The 16,222-nt window shown below is 34.5% G+C and overlaps 1 protein-coding gene across 2 annotated transcripts in view; it reads right to left on the bottom strand.

The window, feature by feature from the left end:
* Positions 1-16,222, bottom strand: part of FAF1 (Fas associated factor 1) — a 454,188-nt gene that overhangs the window by 75,705 nt on the left and 362,261 nt on the right. The gene's annotated exons all lie outside the window — the stretch shown is intronic.

The raw sequence follows: 16,222 nt of genomic DNA, 5'->3' as shown, positions 1-16,222 counted from the left end.
TCTTGATTCAAGAACTCTGGGATTATGATCTGAGCTGAAGGCAGATGCTTAACCAACTGATCCACCCAGGTACCCTAAAGGAAAATGTTATTTAAAAATAAAAGGCTACAATTCCAAATCATTTGAAGATCTTTCCTCCCAACATCCCACACACCTACTGGATGTCCTATTAAAAGAGAAATATTTAATTCAATTAAGAGAAAATAACATTAAAAAGAAAAAATAATAACAAAGGCCTGATTTTATAAGTGATTTTGGGCAAATAACTTCTATAACTCTTAAATTTCCTTAACTGTAGAATGAAATTAAGATTAAGTGTTTTGTAAAATTCCTTTCAGCTCAGCAATAGATAATGTTATTTATATACTTATTAAATACTAGGTACCAGTACCTGCTTTACATGTGTTATTTTATTTAATTTTCCAAACATGCCTATCAGGTAGGTACTATTATCATCCTATTTTATACAAGTGATTATAAACTGACTCAATAGGTCAGAGGCTTAGGAACATACATTTTAAGCAAACTCTTCAGGTAATAGTGATGCTAGTAGTCACTGCACCATAATTTGAGAATAGCTTGGCGACTCCAATGGCTGCAGTCTATATTGGTAAAGTTAGTACAATCCCAACTGCTGTGTATAAAGTAAGATTTTTTCCCCCCCAATTTGTATCTGGCTTGGTAAAGTCAATTAATGCTCTGGGTCAGTTTCCTTTTCTGAGAAATGGGTTTAATAATACCTACCTTGAAGAATTTATAGAAGGAATGCAAATGGCCTGGTCCTATGCTTAAGAGTAGAGATTCAATAAATGTTAGCTTATTATCACAAGCATCCAAACATTAGTAATACAATAAAAAGAACAATGAACAAACTATAAACTTTTGCTGAAGCCCATTTTATAATTATTTCTATGGGCTGTTTATTTTCCTCACTTTTAATATTATTTTTTTAAGTAAATATACTACAAAATGGATTATTTTTGGTATATAGTTCTATAAGTTTTATTTTTATATATTTTAAAAGATTTTATTTATTTATTCATGAGAGACACACACAGAGAGGCAGAGACATAGGCAGAGAGAGAAGCAGGCTCCTTGTGGGGAGCCTGACTTGAGACTTGATCCCAGGACCCCTGGATCACGACCTGAGCCAAAGGCAGATGCTCAACCACTGAGCCACCAGGTGCCCCAAGTTCTGTAAGTTTTAACACATGTATAGATGCACGTAACCACCACCAAAATAGGATACAGAACAGTTCCATTATCGCCCCCCAAATCCCTGGAGCTATTCCTTTGTAGTCATAATCTCTTCTGAGTTCTAACTCCTAGCAATCCTGATTGGTTCTCCATTCCAATAGTTTTTGTCTTTTCAAAAATATCAAACAATGGAACTATGTGGTATGTAAGTTTAAAGGCTGACTTCTTTTACTAAGCAGAACGCCTTTGTAATACATTCAAGTTGTTTACATACCAATAGTTTGTTCCTTTTTATTCCACAGTAGTATTCCATTGTGTGGATGTAACACAGTATATTTATCCATTTACCCACTGAAGGTCAATGGAAGGATAATGAAGGACATTTGAATTGTTCCCAGCTTTGGCAATTATGAACAGAGCTTTTATGAACATTCATAACATTGGTGTGAACCGAAGTTCACTTTTCTAGAGTTAATACCTAGGGTTATTAACTCTAGTTGCTGGATTATGTGTTAAGTGCATGGTCAACTTTCTGAGGAAAGGTCAAACTTTTTTCTGAGTGGCTGAACCATTTTGTATTCCCAACAGCAAATGAGTAAGAATTCACATTCTCTCTTCTAACTCAGTGGTAATAAGCATTCCTAGTCTAAGTCTCCAAAGTTGTACAAAGCTGTGATGAGTATTTTAGTATACAAGCAGTGACTGACTTCAATGAAGCAACATTGCATAGTTAAGAATTCCAAAAGCAAATCCCCTATTAAAATAGTTCTCTCTAGTCTGCTAAAATTTTCTCTAGGATGTTTTCCTATATATGTCCAGACACTGAAACACATACATAAACTCCCATACACATATACCTCTGACAATAACAAAACTTTTTAAGTGCCGAGAATCATTTTTTCTTTGCCTCAACTAACTTTGGTATGCTTTATGGTAAAAAATGGTCTGCAAAGGTAAGTATTAATAGGAAATAGGGTATATATGGTTATGGTTGATTTGAAATATCTAATCTGAAATTCGAATCTTTCTGCCTAATTAACCAAGTAGTCCCACTTAATTATAAAATGTGTCTCCTTTGATGATGATGCAGTCTTCCAAACTAACAATCTATTGGAAAAGTATCCTTTCTTCTAGAAGACACTTCTTCACAACTTTACCTGCTTACAATGATGCTAATTTTAAACTTATTCAGCTTAAAAGAATTTTCCCTGGTGCGGCCTTTCTAACTCTGATAGGCAGATTTAACAACCTATATATACCTCCATCATGGGAATCACATCATTATACTGGAATCCTTAATTTGCATGTCACTGAGTATCTAAGCACTATGTCATCCGTGTAACCATTAGTGCTTAGCATAATGTGGACATATAGCAGGCCCTTAATAAAAACGTGTTGGTTTAGAGACCAAACAAATGAATTAATGGTGTTTTACCTGGTGAACATCTATGTATCATCCTTTCAGGCTTAAATGTTTCTTCCTCTAAGGCATCTTCTTTGTGTCACCTAGGTACCTTGTACTTATTGCCATTGCTATGTTTTCATACTATATTGCAATTCCCTGTTTGCTGCCATGACAGGTAATTAGATATTTGCCCAGTGGGAAAGAAAAATTCACAAGGAATACGCCTTTCTCTAAAGATAAGAGTTTAGGTAGTATATTTAAGACAGGAAGTCTCTTTTGAATCTTTTTAAAGGATTTGCCTTAGGAGAGTTTCAGTTAACATTTTCTTTGGATGTCTGTCAGGCTTATGACAATGGGAAGGTCTCAATGGCCACTTAAGAACACTTTAGAAAAAGTAGAAGGCTTTAATTTTTATTTGGAGAACACTAAGACAGATACTTTTAAAACAATGCTACACAAAAGAAAGTACAATAACTAGATATATCCCCCCCCACCAAACTAGCTAATATTGCATAACTAGAAAAACAAACATACTTTGTTAGACTCTACTTTAACCAAAAACAAAAAGTGGACAGGCTGGGCCAGCTGTTTAACAATGAGTGCCTTTACAGTAATAAATGTTGACAGCCCAAATCAAAAAAGAATGCATTACTGAGATATCATCAATTGTGTTCTGTCATTACAAGGCAGCTCCACCCAGTCTAAGCTTGTCAAAAAGTGTTACTGTAATCCATGAAGAAGTCTCTACCTCAGGCAAAGGAAAGAAAAAATGTGAAGGGCTGGCTCAGAACAGGTGTGTTGAATTGTAATGCCAATGTTGAGTCATAAATCTCTTTACATTAGTTTCATATATGACAAATTATTAACTTCTGTGAGGTGTCAAGCATGGCTGAACAAATCTATCAGCAAGCACTTTAAGAGCAACAAATGTAAATAAATAGGGTGTGGATATAACTTTTTAACAGTGAGCATTATTCCATGCACTAGAGTAGACAGTTATGACAAACTTTCTTATTCTATTCAAGTGAATATGGTATTTGGGAATCTAGAAATGTCTGACCTACTCTTCAGGTCAGCCTACTCTGATTCTACCTAATGTTTGTAAGAGCATTGCTTCAATTTATCCTACAAATATTTAATGTAAATGTAACTCAGCTTTACAAGGGATCATGATGTATGAAAAGCATGTAAGTACGTATTCTGTTTTTTAAACAGTTGTGGGACTTTGGGCAAACTATGTATAACGACTATATGCCTCAGTTTTCTCTTCAATAAAATAGGAATAATAACTATTTCACAAGGCTATCATGAAAACTAAAAAGTGATTATTGGCAGGAAGTATCTAACATAGTGTTTGCTTGGCACTAGCAGATAGATACTCAGCACATTCTAGCTTTCTTTTTTAAAGTACTTCAGCTGTCATCCTTGCTTCCCTAAGAGGTAATAGCTTGGAATTTAATATAGAGTAAAAAATTGCTCAGGATTAAAGCTCATAAAAGCAAAGGTGGAATCTTTTTCACTCAGCATATGTCCATAGCCAATTGGAATGTTTCCACCTTTGGGTTATTGTGAATAATGCTACAATGAACATTTGCGAACAAGTGTCTGAGTCTCTGTTTTATTTCTTTTGAGTATTTATACCTGGAAGTAGATTGCTGGATAATGTGGTAATTCTATGTTAAACTTTTTGAGGAATCTTCAAACTGTTTTCCACAGTGTCTGCACCACTTTACATTCTAATCAGCAATGTACAAGGGTTCTACTTTCTCCACATCCTTGTCAATTTGTGTTAATTTCCACTCTTTTTGGTAATAGCCATCCTAGTAGATTTGAAGTGGTATCTTCTTGTGATTTTGATCTGCATCTCCCTAATTACTAATGATGTTGAGCATCTTTTTTTTTTTTTTTTTTGTGCTTGTTCGCCATCTGAGTATTTTCAGAGAAATGTATATTCAAGCTTTTTGCCCATTTTTGAATTGTGCTGTTTGGCTTTTGTTGTTCAATAGTGGAAGTTCTTTATATATTTTGGATAGTAAACCCTTTTCATATATGATTTGCAAGTATTTTCTTCCATTCTGTAGGTTTCTTTTCATTTTCTCAGTGTCATTTGAAGCACAAAAGTTTTTAATATTTTTTCTCCCAGTTTTTAAATTTGATCTAGTTAACATAAAGTAAGTTTTAAGTATAGAATTTAGTGATTCATCACTTACATACAACACTCAGTGCTCATAGCAACAAGTGCCCACTTTAATCCCCATCACCTATTTAACCCATCGCCCCACCCACTTCCCCTCCTATAAGCATCAGTTTATTCTCTATAGTTAAGAGTCTGTTTCTTGGTCTGCCCCTCTCTTTTTGTCCCTTTTGTTCATTTGTTTTGTTTCTTAAATTCCATTAGTGAAATCATATGGTATTTGTCTTTCTCTGACTTACTATGCTTAGCATAATACTCTCAAGCTCCTCAATCATCATTGCAAATGACAAGATTTCATTCTTTTTTAATGGCTGAGTAATACTCCATTGCATATATATGTGTGTGTGTATATATATGTATATATATACTCATCATAACATCACTTGTGTATGCCCATCACTTATTTAGCCCATCCTCCCACGACCTCTCTTCCAGAAATCCTCAGTTTTAAGAGTCTCTTTTTTAAAAACTTTGAGAAAGAGAGAGAGCTAGAGAGCTAGAGTGCATGCACGTGAGAGTGCACATGAGTGTGGGGGAGGAGCAAAGGGAGAGGGAGAAGCAGACCTCCCACTGAGCAGGGAGCCCAACAGGGTGCTTGATCTCAGGATCCTAGAATCACAACTTAAGCTGAAGGCAGATGCTTAACCAACTGAGCCACCTAGTTGCTCCAGTTAAGAGTCTCTCATGGTTTGCCTCCCTTTGTTTTTATCTTTTTAAAATTTTTTCCCTTCCCCTACGTTCATCTGTTTTATTTCTTAAATTCTACATATAAGTGAAATTATATGGTATTTGTCTTTCTCTGCTTCACTTATTTCATTTAGCACAAAACAATGATCTTGCCATATCATTGCAATGGCAAGATCTCATTCTTTTTGATGGCTGAGTAAGAGTCGCGCGCGCGCGCGTGTGTGTACGTACACCCTCCACATCTTTATGTGTTTATCAGTTGATGGACATTTGGACTCTCCATAATTTGGCTATTGTTGGTCATGAGAGAGGAGAAATAACACCACAAAAATATAAACAATCATAAGACAGTATTATGAAAATTTATATGGCAACAAATTGGACAACCTGGAAGATATGGATAAATTTCTAGAAACATATAAACTACCAAAACTGAAACAGGAATAGAAAACTTGAACAGACTGATAACCAGCAAAGAAATTAAATGAGTAACCAAAAATCTCCCAACAAAAGTCCAGGGCTAGATGGCTTCACAGGGGAATTCTAGCAAACTTTTTTTATTTTTATTTTTATTTTTAAAAGAGATAATGTGTGCATGCAAGGGAGAGGGGCAGAGGGAGAGGGAGAGAGAATCTCAAGTAGGATCCACAATGAGCGTGGAGTCCAACCCAATGCTTCATCTCATTACCTAGAGTTCCCTACCCAAGCTAAAATCAAGAGTTGGATGCTTAACCTAATGCACCACTACCAAACATTTAAAGAAAATTAATATCTGTTCTTCTCAAACTATTCTGAAAAACAGAAATGGAAGGAAAACTTCTAAACTCATTCTATGAGGCCAGCATTATCCTGATACCAAATCCAAAGACTCCATTAAAGAGAACTATAGGCCAATATCTCCAATGAATATGGATGCAAAAATCCTCAATAAAATACTAGCAAATCTAATCCAATAGTAAATTAAAAGAATCATTCACTGCAATCAAGTGGGATTTACTTCTGGGCTGCAAGGATGGTTCAATATTTGGAAATCAATCAATGTGATACGCCACATTAATAAAAGGATAAGAACCAGATGTTTCTCTCAATATACGCACAAAAAATATTTGACAAAGTACAGCATACATTCATACAAAAACCTTCAACAAAGTAGGGTTAGAGTGAACATAGATCAACCTAATTAAGGCCGTATATGAAAAACCCACAGCTAATATCATTCTCAATATGGGGAAAACTGAGAGCATTTCCTTTACAGTCAGGAACAAAACAGGGATGTCCACTCTCATCACTTCTATTTAACATAGTACTGGAAGTCCTTAGCCTCAGCAATTAGACAACAAAAAGAGGAAAAAGGGATCCAAATCAGCAAGGAAGAAGTGAAACTTTCACTATTTGCAGATGACATGATACTCTACATAGATAACCCAAAAGATTTCACCAAAAAATGCTAGAACTGATACACAAATTCAGTAAATTTGCAGGATACAAAATCAATGTACAGAAATCTGTTGCAATTCCAGTAGGGTTTTAATTTTTATGATGCCTAACTTCCCAACTTACTTGTTTTTTTCTTATGTTATCTGTGCTTTTGGTGTCATATTTAAGAAACCATTGTCAAATCCAAGGTCATGGTTTTTTCTCTGCGTTGTATTCTAAGAGTTTCATAGTTTTAGGTCTTTAAATTTAGGTCTTTGATCCATTTTGAGTTAATGTTTGTATACAGTGCTACATATGTGTTCAACTTCACTCTTGTATCTGAGTATCTAGTTTTCCCAGCACCACTTCTTGACGAGACTGTTCCTTCATCATGAATGGTCTTGGTGCCTTTGTTGAAAACCAACTGACTATACATATGAGAGTATATTTCTGGGCTCTCTTTTCTATTATTCCATTGGTCTTTATGTCTATCTTCATGCTAGTAACACAGTGTTTTGATACTATAAGTTGTTGGTAAGTTTTGAAATCATCAAGTGTGAATCCATTAACTTTGTTCTTCTTTTTCAAGATTGTTTTGGCTATTCAGCGCTCCTTGTAGTTCCATATGAATTTTAAAATAGGTTTTTCTTTTTCTGCAAAAAATGCCTTTGGGATTTTGATAAGGACTGCACTGCATCTATGGATAGCACTGGATAGTGTTGTCATCTAAACATTATTAAGTCTTCCAATCCCTTGAAGAGGGAAGTATTTCCATTTACTTGGGTCTTCTTAATCTCTTTCAGCAATATTTAGTAATTTTCAGCATACAAGACTGGGGCCTCCTTGGTTAAATGTATTTCTAAGTATTTTGTTATTCTTGATGCTATCATAAGTTAAATTATTTTCTGAATTTCCTTTTTAAATCCTCCAGGCTAGCGTATATAAATGCAATGGATTTTTACTTTTTATATCCTGTAACTTTGCAAAAATGTGTTCATCATCTCTAACAGTTTATTTGTATGGAATATTTGGGGTTTTCAACATGTAAGATCATATTATCTTTTTTTTAAAGATTTTATTTATTTATGAGAGAGAGAGAGAGAGAGAGAGAGAGAGAGGCAAAGACACAGGCAGAAAGAAGCAGGCTCCATGCAGGGAGCCTGATGCGGGACTTATCCCCAGACTCCAGGATCACGCCCTGGGCCGAAGGTGGCACTAAACCACTGAGCCACCCAGGGATCCCCTGATCCAGTTCCTTTCCAGTTTGGATGCCTTTTATTTATCTTACTTGTGTATTTTTTTTTTTTTTTTTTTTTTAGTATATGTGCTGCCGAAGTGAGCACGGTTGTTTTTTTTTTTTTTTTGTGATTGGTTTATTTCACTTAACATAATGTTTTCAAGATTTATCAGTGTCTATCAGAACTTCATTCCTTTTTATGACTGAATAGCATTCCATTGTATGCATATGCCAGCTGGTTTTTGTGTGTGTGTTTACCCATTTGTTCCTTTATATACATTTGTGTTGTTTCCATCTCTTGGCTATTATGAGTAATGTTGCTTTAAATCATACATAGATTTTTTTCTTAAAGATTTCACTTAAATTCCAGGTAGTTAACATACAGTGTAATATTAACTTCAGGTGTACATTACAATGATTCAACAATTCCATACAATACCTGGTGCCTATCACAACAAGTGCACTCCTTAATTCCTATCACCTATTAAACCAATCCCCTGCCCATCTTCCCTGTGGTAACTATCAGTTTGTTCTCTGTAGTTAAGAGTTTGTGTCTTGGTTTGTCTCTCTCTCTCTCTTTTCCCTTTGCTCATTTGTTTCATTTCTTAAATTCCACATATGCATAAAATCACAAGGTATTTGTCAGTCTTGACTGACTTATTTACTTAGCATAATACTCTCAAGTTCCATTCATGCTGTTGCAAATGGCAAGGTTTCACTCTTTTTTATGGTTGAGTAATAATAAAATAGTAATAAAAATTAATAAAATAATTATAATTATGGTTGAATAAAAAGTATATACACACACACACACATATATATATATATACACACACATACCACCTCTTTTTTTAATCCATTCATCAATTGATAGCTTCCATTTCTTAGCTATTATAAAAAATTCTGTTGTATAAACATAGGTATGCATGTATCCCTTTGAATTAGTGTTTTTGTATTCTTTGGGTAAATACCCAACAGTGCAATTGCTGGGTCATAGGGTAATTCTACTTTTAAATTTTTGAGGAACCTTCATACTGTTTTCCACAGTGGCTGTACCAGTTTGCATTCCTACCAACAGTGCAACAGGGTTCCTTTTGTTCCACATCCTTGCCAACACCTGTTGTTTCTTTGTTGATTTAAGCGATTCTGACAGATGTGAGGTGATATCTCATTGTAGTCATGATTTGTATTTTCCTGATGATCAGTGATGATGAGCATCTTTTCATGTGTCTGTTAGCCATTTGTATGTCTTTGGAAAAATGTCTATTCATGTCTTCTGCCCACTTTTTAATTGGATTATTCATTTTTGGGGTGTTGAGTTTGGTAAGTTTTTAAATATATTTTGGATACGCATCCTTTATTGGATATGTCATTTGCAAATATCTTCTCCCATTCCATAGGTTGCCTTTTAGTTTTGTTGATTGTTTCCTTTGCTCTGCAAAAGCTTTTTATTTTGATGAAATCCCAATAGTTTATTTTTGCTTTTGTTTCCCTTGCCTTAGGAGATACATCTAGAAACAAGTTGCTACACATGCACAGATTTTTGTATGGACCTATCTTTTCACTTCTCTTAGATATATGACTATCAGTGAAACTGCTGGACATATGTTAACTATGTTTAATCATTTGAGGAACTGCTATACTGTTTCCTAAAGCAACTGCTCCATCTTATATTCCCGCCAGCAGTCTATGAGGGTTCAGATTTCTCCATATCTTCACTAACACTTGGTATCTTTTGATTCTGGCCACTGCAGTTTGTGTGAGGTAGTATCATCTCATCGTGGTTTTAATATGCATTTGCTTGGTCACTGATAATGTAGAACATCATTTCATGTGCTTATACGGCCATTTGTATATCTCCCATAAAGAAATATCTTTTCAGATCCTTTGCCCAATTTTTAATGGGCTAATTTGTCTTTTTATTATTGAGTTGTAAGAATTCTTTATATGTTCGAGATATATAAGTCCTTTATCAAATATGATTTGCAAAGATTTTCTCCCAATCTGTGAGTTGTCCCTTCACTTTCTGGTGTCCTTTGATGTACAGTTTGTCATCAGTACTGATTCTACTTCATCTTTTTAAGTATAATTCAAAGTTTGCAAAATAATCATTAAAATCTTATCTTGTCATATATATTTCTCATTGATAAACAGAATGAACAGTGATGACTACTTGTATACATACAAACAGCAATATGCCAAGAACTGATTCTTAATCTGTACATTTTAGTGGTTTAATCTAACTGTAAAGCAGCATAACATGCACAATGTGGTCATCGCTCCTCCACAAACCATGCTATTGCCATTGCATGCTACTCAACAGTATAAGTTGAGAAAGTACTCAGGAAACTTTATGGCTGGAATTACAAGTTTCTTGGCAGCAGTGGTTTTGTTTTGTTTTGTTTTTCCTCCCCCTCAAGGAGTGCAATTTGTAAACAATTTCTCATCTGCAGTTTGGTCACTTCTCTGCCTTGCATGGTAAGATTTTTTTTAGTGGTATTATTTTTCTCTTGATCTGAAAAAAACTATTGATTTAATAAAAAGGTCATTGGTCTTTATTTAATAATGAAACAGAAGCTCTCAAGGCTTCATACTTTTATAAAAAATTTCAGAAACAGAGGCACTAGGGGTAAATGCATTACTGCTTCTATACAATTAACTTTCATTTCTCGATCAAAAAAAATTTTTTTATGACAGCCAGTATGAAATCATTACAATCAGAGTCAGTTGCCCTGGCACCTTCTATTCTAGGACTGGAGTTCTCTAAATTATGTTTAAATTAATGTTGAATTAGTGTAGCAGTGAATCACTGATTTATAATTTTTTAAATATTATTTTCATCATTACTTTTATGCTTCAATGAATCACATTTTAGCCATGATCAATTTGGGGGAATTAAGAAAATAATATAGCTAATTTAAGCAAGGAAAAATTAATATAGATTTAACGATAATATGTGAATGATATAAAAGTTCAGAAGCCAAAGTAAACTGCCCTAGTTAAATGAATTTGTTTAAATAAAACATCCAATGCAATGTTTGTTGTACATGAACAGTCTAATAAATTGTAACAGATATGATGAATGAAATGCGATTTGGAGGGACATCACAATTTATTTTACATTTCAAAATGTGAAATAAATGTTGACAAAATTTATTACATTGCTTGTTCATACCTAACTGCCTGGAATCCTTGGTAGATAGCTAAGTATTCTGGTAAATTAGGAATCACACGGAGAAATACCTATGGCTGGAATGTAGCAGGAGCCTAAAGAATGGCTATTATTATTATCTTCATTCTCACCTGTTCTACTTGCCTCATAGCTTGCACTGGAGAATACTAGAGCCCTTCTATGTGCTCTAGGTCAAGTTGCCTATATAGCATGTCTAGTTCATTCTGACTGGGTGCTCCCATGGCTTTATCTACTTGATTACTTCACAGATTATACTGGAACTGCTGTGTTGTAAGCCCAATGGCCCTATCTATCTTGCACACATTGGTGTTTTACATAGTGTCTAGTCCATAGGAAAAGATCAATAAATATTTAAGAAATGAATATAGAAATCAAGATGAGAGAAATTATTATCTTCTGTGATTCGGGACTAACTATAGAGAAAAAACACTTGATAAAGAATCCTTTCTAAAATATTTATGCACCCAACACCGGAATACCTAAATATAGAAAACAAATATTAACAGACCTAAGAGGGAGAAAGAGACAGCAATACAATAATAATAGGGGCTTTAATATCCCAATTTCATCAATGGATATATCATCCAGACAGAAAATCAATGAGGAAACATTTGAATAAAATGATGTATTGGACAGAGTGGACTTAACAAACATAAACAGAACATTTCATTCCAAAGCAACAGAACACTCATTTGTCTAAAGCACATAAGGAACACTGTCCAGGATAGTTAGGGCACCACAAAAATATCTTAATAAATTTAAGACGACTGAAATCATATCAAGCATCTTTTCCAACCAAAATGGTATGAAACTAGAAATCAATTACAAGACGACAACTGGAATATTCACAAATATGTGGAACTTAACATGCTGTTGAATAACCAATGGGTTAAGGAAGAAGTAAAAAAATACCTTGGGACAAATGAAAATGTAAATATAACATACAACACTTATGGGACACTGCCAATACAGTTGTAAGTGAGAAGCTTGAAAGGCTTACTAAATGCCTACATCAAGAAATAAAGATCTCAAATAAACAATCTAACTTTACATCTCAAGGAACTAGAAAAAGAAGAACAAAATCCAAAGTTAGCAGAAGGAAAGAAATGATAAAGATCAGAGCAGAAAGGATTGGAAACTAAAAGACAATAGAAAAGATCAGTGTGACTACATTTATCATGGTGAACACTGAATAATATACAGAATTACTGAATCAATGTTGTACACCTGAAACTAATACAACATTTTATGTCAATTATATTTCAATAAGAAGTAAAGTTTGAAAAGACTGAAAAGATCAATGAAACTAAGCTGATTTTTAAAAAAAGATAAAATTAACAAGTCTTTATCTAGACTGACCAAGAAAAAAAAAAGACTCGAATAAAATCAGAAATGCAAGAGATGTTACAATTGAAAGCACAGAAATACAAAGGATCATAAAAGACTATTATGAACAATTATATGCCGGTACACAAATAGATCATTTAAGAAGAAATGGATAAAGCCCCTGAAACTTGATAATCAGAGGTTTCTGGATTACTAAAGAAAATATGGCATATGAAAATAACTGAACCTATTTACATGTTAGAAAGTATCTATTGTTTGGAACCAGGCTGTAAGCAAAAACAGATCATAAATGTTTTGATTCTAAACAGATTCTAAATGATGTGATTCTAAACAAGCTACCATCACGTAGTGCCAATATTTGCCAATAAGCCTACATTGTAGCAAAGTACCTCTGTCCCTAAAACTGAGCCCAGTGCTATATACTTGATAGATCCTCAATAAACACTTAAAAAACCAAACTAATACCATTAATGAAAATGTCTGTGAATAAAGTGATAAGCAGTTTTGCCAAAACAAAAGGCTCATATAATACATACTTCCTGATTAGAAATAGAACAATTATTGATATAAAGATCCATTCTGGGCCATTAAAGAATGACTCAGAGTATGAATATGTTTGGGCTTGATTTTATTTATTAAAAACTTTGTTATAGGATGGGCATCTCTGGTTGCACTAATGATGTAATCATTTAAGTGATGAAAGTAACTGAATCAAAGTAAAGTTTATATAAATTCAGGCCTAGGAAGCCATCCTCCAAGTCTGTTCATGAATTTGATTTTCATTGCAAGCTTAAGATAAAGTATTACTTGAAATTTTTTTGAAGAGTAAAGGCAAATTCACAATTACAAGGGACAGTGTTTCTTGTCACATATTCAGCAGATACCAAATCTATTACGATCCATGCATAGTCCAAAACAAGTCTTTGAACCTATAAAAGCTTTTCTTAGGAACTTTACTTATGAACTAAATGATAACTTTCATGAAGACACTCTAAAAACAAAGAGAAATCCTTACCTCTTGCCGTTAAATTTCAATAAAAATTTCAATTATATGGAGCCTTGGATTTTCCCTGTAACCCTCATATTAAATTTTGTGCTCAGTATTAAAGGAATTAAAGTCAATTTCTTTACCGATGAATTATGAGGAACACAAATTAAGATGAAAGAATGAACTGGGAATATGCATGCAAATATTGTGCATTCATATTATTATACAGCATAATCTGTAAATCTAGTACTAATGAGACTCAAGATTTAAATGGCTGAAGAATGTGTTTAGTGACTTATTGTCAATCAATGCCTCTATTCCAGGATAAACATAATCTTGAATGGCAACACACCTATTATTACAAATTCCTAAGTAAGTACAGTACTTCATTATTTCAAAATGTCACTGTCAATTTATAGAGTAACAGATAAACATCTTTCCATCATATACCTGATTACCTTTTCTTTAGAGTAAATGAAACACTGACTATTAAGGAAAATCACAAACATCATTTTTCCAGCAATAAAAGAAACTTAGTGTGTATTTAAACTCTAAACTAGTTATAGCACTTCAAATTTTCATATTTGTTAATGTGGACACATCAGGTTTTATTTTATTTTTTAAATTTTTTTATTTATTTATGATAGTCACACACAGAGAGAGAGAGAGAGAGGCAGAGACATAGGCAGAGGGAGAAGCAGGCTCCATACACTGGGAGCCCGACGTGGGATTCGATCCCGGGTCTCCAGGATCACGCCCTGGGCCAAAGGCAGGCGCCAAACCGCTGCGCCACCCAGGGTTCCCAACATCAGGTTTTATACCACTGCAATCAAGAACTTTTTTCAAGTAACATTTTTCATGTGAATTCTTCCAAGTATTAAATATTCAATCATCTAATAAACATTTACTGAGTGCCTACTTTGTCCTAGGTACACTGATAGGAGATAAATGTTTTTTTTTTAAATTTTTATTTATTTATGATAGTCACACACACACACAGAGAGAGAGAGAGAGAGAGAGAGAGAGAGAGAGAGAGAGAGAGAGAGAGAGGCAGAGACACAGGCAGAGGGAGAAGCAGGCTCCATGCACCGGGAGCCCGACGTGGGATTCGATCCCGGGTCTCCAGGATCGCGCCCTGGGCCAAAGGCAGGCGCCAAACCGCTGCGCCACCCAGGGATCCCTGGAGATAAATGTTATAAATGTGAATGTGATACAACTCAGACTCCTAACAGACTCACAGAATAATAGAAGAAAGAGGCAAGCAAATATGGTAAAACACAATAATTCTACTTTATATTTGTCTACATGTTTTCCATTTGCAATAGCTAATGGGTATTGTATTGAAAACACTCAATATAGCTGGAAACTTTTCATCATTGCTCAGCAATCAAACTTTCCCTATTTGTCTATGAAAAGCATTTTTCAACTAAAAATATTAGAAAGGACAATTTAAGAAATACCTGTGAATTGAGCATCTCAAATTAACAAATGCTAACATATGTTTCATATTTTATCTTTAGACTGTTCTTTAGACTGTTCTCCAAATCCAGAAATTTTTTACCTGATAAAGCACTAATAATTACTTGAGATTATCAAGGTCCTACTGGCCATGTGATCTTGGGTAAATTAACTTAACTCTTTTGAGTCTCAGTTTTCTCACCTGAAAAGGGAAGATAATAGTACCAATCTGTGCTAGGCTATCTCCCATTTGCCCCCTTAGTATCCAAGCTCTATCTAGCTTTTTGCCCGGGTAAGTTCTCTTGCCTTACAGCTTTTGGTTGGGTTACCTAGGTAGTATTGGCAGAAGATCAGAGTATGGAAGGAAAGTAAATCTATTCTCTGGTTTCCTCCCTAGCAGGTCACCAAGGGCTGACTATATCCCTCTATCAGATATAGGCTTCTCGATTTACCACCCTCCATGGCCTTTAGGCCTACAGGTGGTAATGGCTCCGTTTAGCCCTAAAGTCTGTACTATCCATTGCTGACTTCCATAAACCTTGCCCTTACCTTTACAAACAGTTCTCTTATTAAACTGTTCCAAATGACCCAGTTTGAAAGTGCCACGTGTTTTCTGCCAGAACTCTGTGTGACTCATATACAACCTCATGCGGTTATTTTGATATTACAAGAGATAATATATGTAAAGTACTTAGCTTGATGCTTAGCACACTATAAATATTCAATAAGTGTTGACTACTATTGTCATGATCAATATTGCTGTTATTATTTTATTTGAGGTTCTACACTCATGCCATCTATACCAACTGAATATACTCAGGACACTGAGAAATCAGAATTCTGGAGACCTTTTACTAATTCTCACAGCACTTCAAAAATGTAAAATGTGTCTATCACTGATCAACCTCAATATTTAAAAAGAGTAAGAGGATCTTGAAAGTGAGTGAAAAACCACATAGTGCACAGGATTTCCTGGACTGTCGTTTCTTTTGTAAATATGCTTCAGAATTCATTTCCTACAAATTGACCTCCTGCCACTACTCCAAATCTAGCAAAGTATAAATGTCCATAAAGTTAAACAAATTGTTGGGTCTTGGGGT

Source organism: Nyctereutes procyonoides, unplaced genomic scaffold (assembly GCF_905146905.1).
Source record: "Nyctereutes procyonoides isolate TBG_1078 unplaced genomic scaffold, NYPRO_anot_genome, whole genome shotgun sequence".
Classification (NCBI taxonomy): domain Eukaryota; kingdom Metazoa; phylum Chordata; class Mammalia; order Carnivora; family Canidae; genus Nyctereutes; species Nyctereutes procyonoides.
Note: the sequence above shows the minus strand (reverse complement) of the source record. Positions and strands in the feature narration are given on the sequence as shown.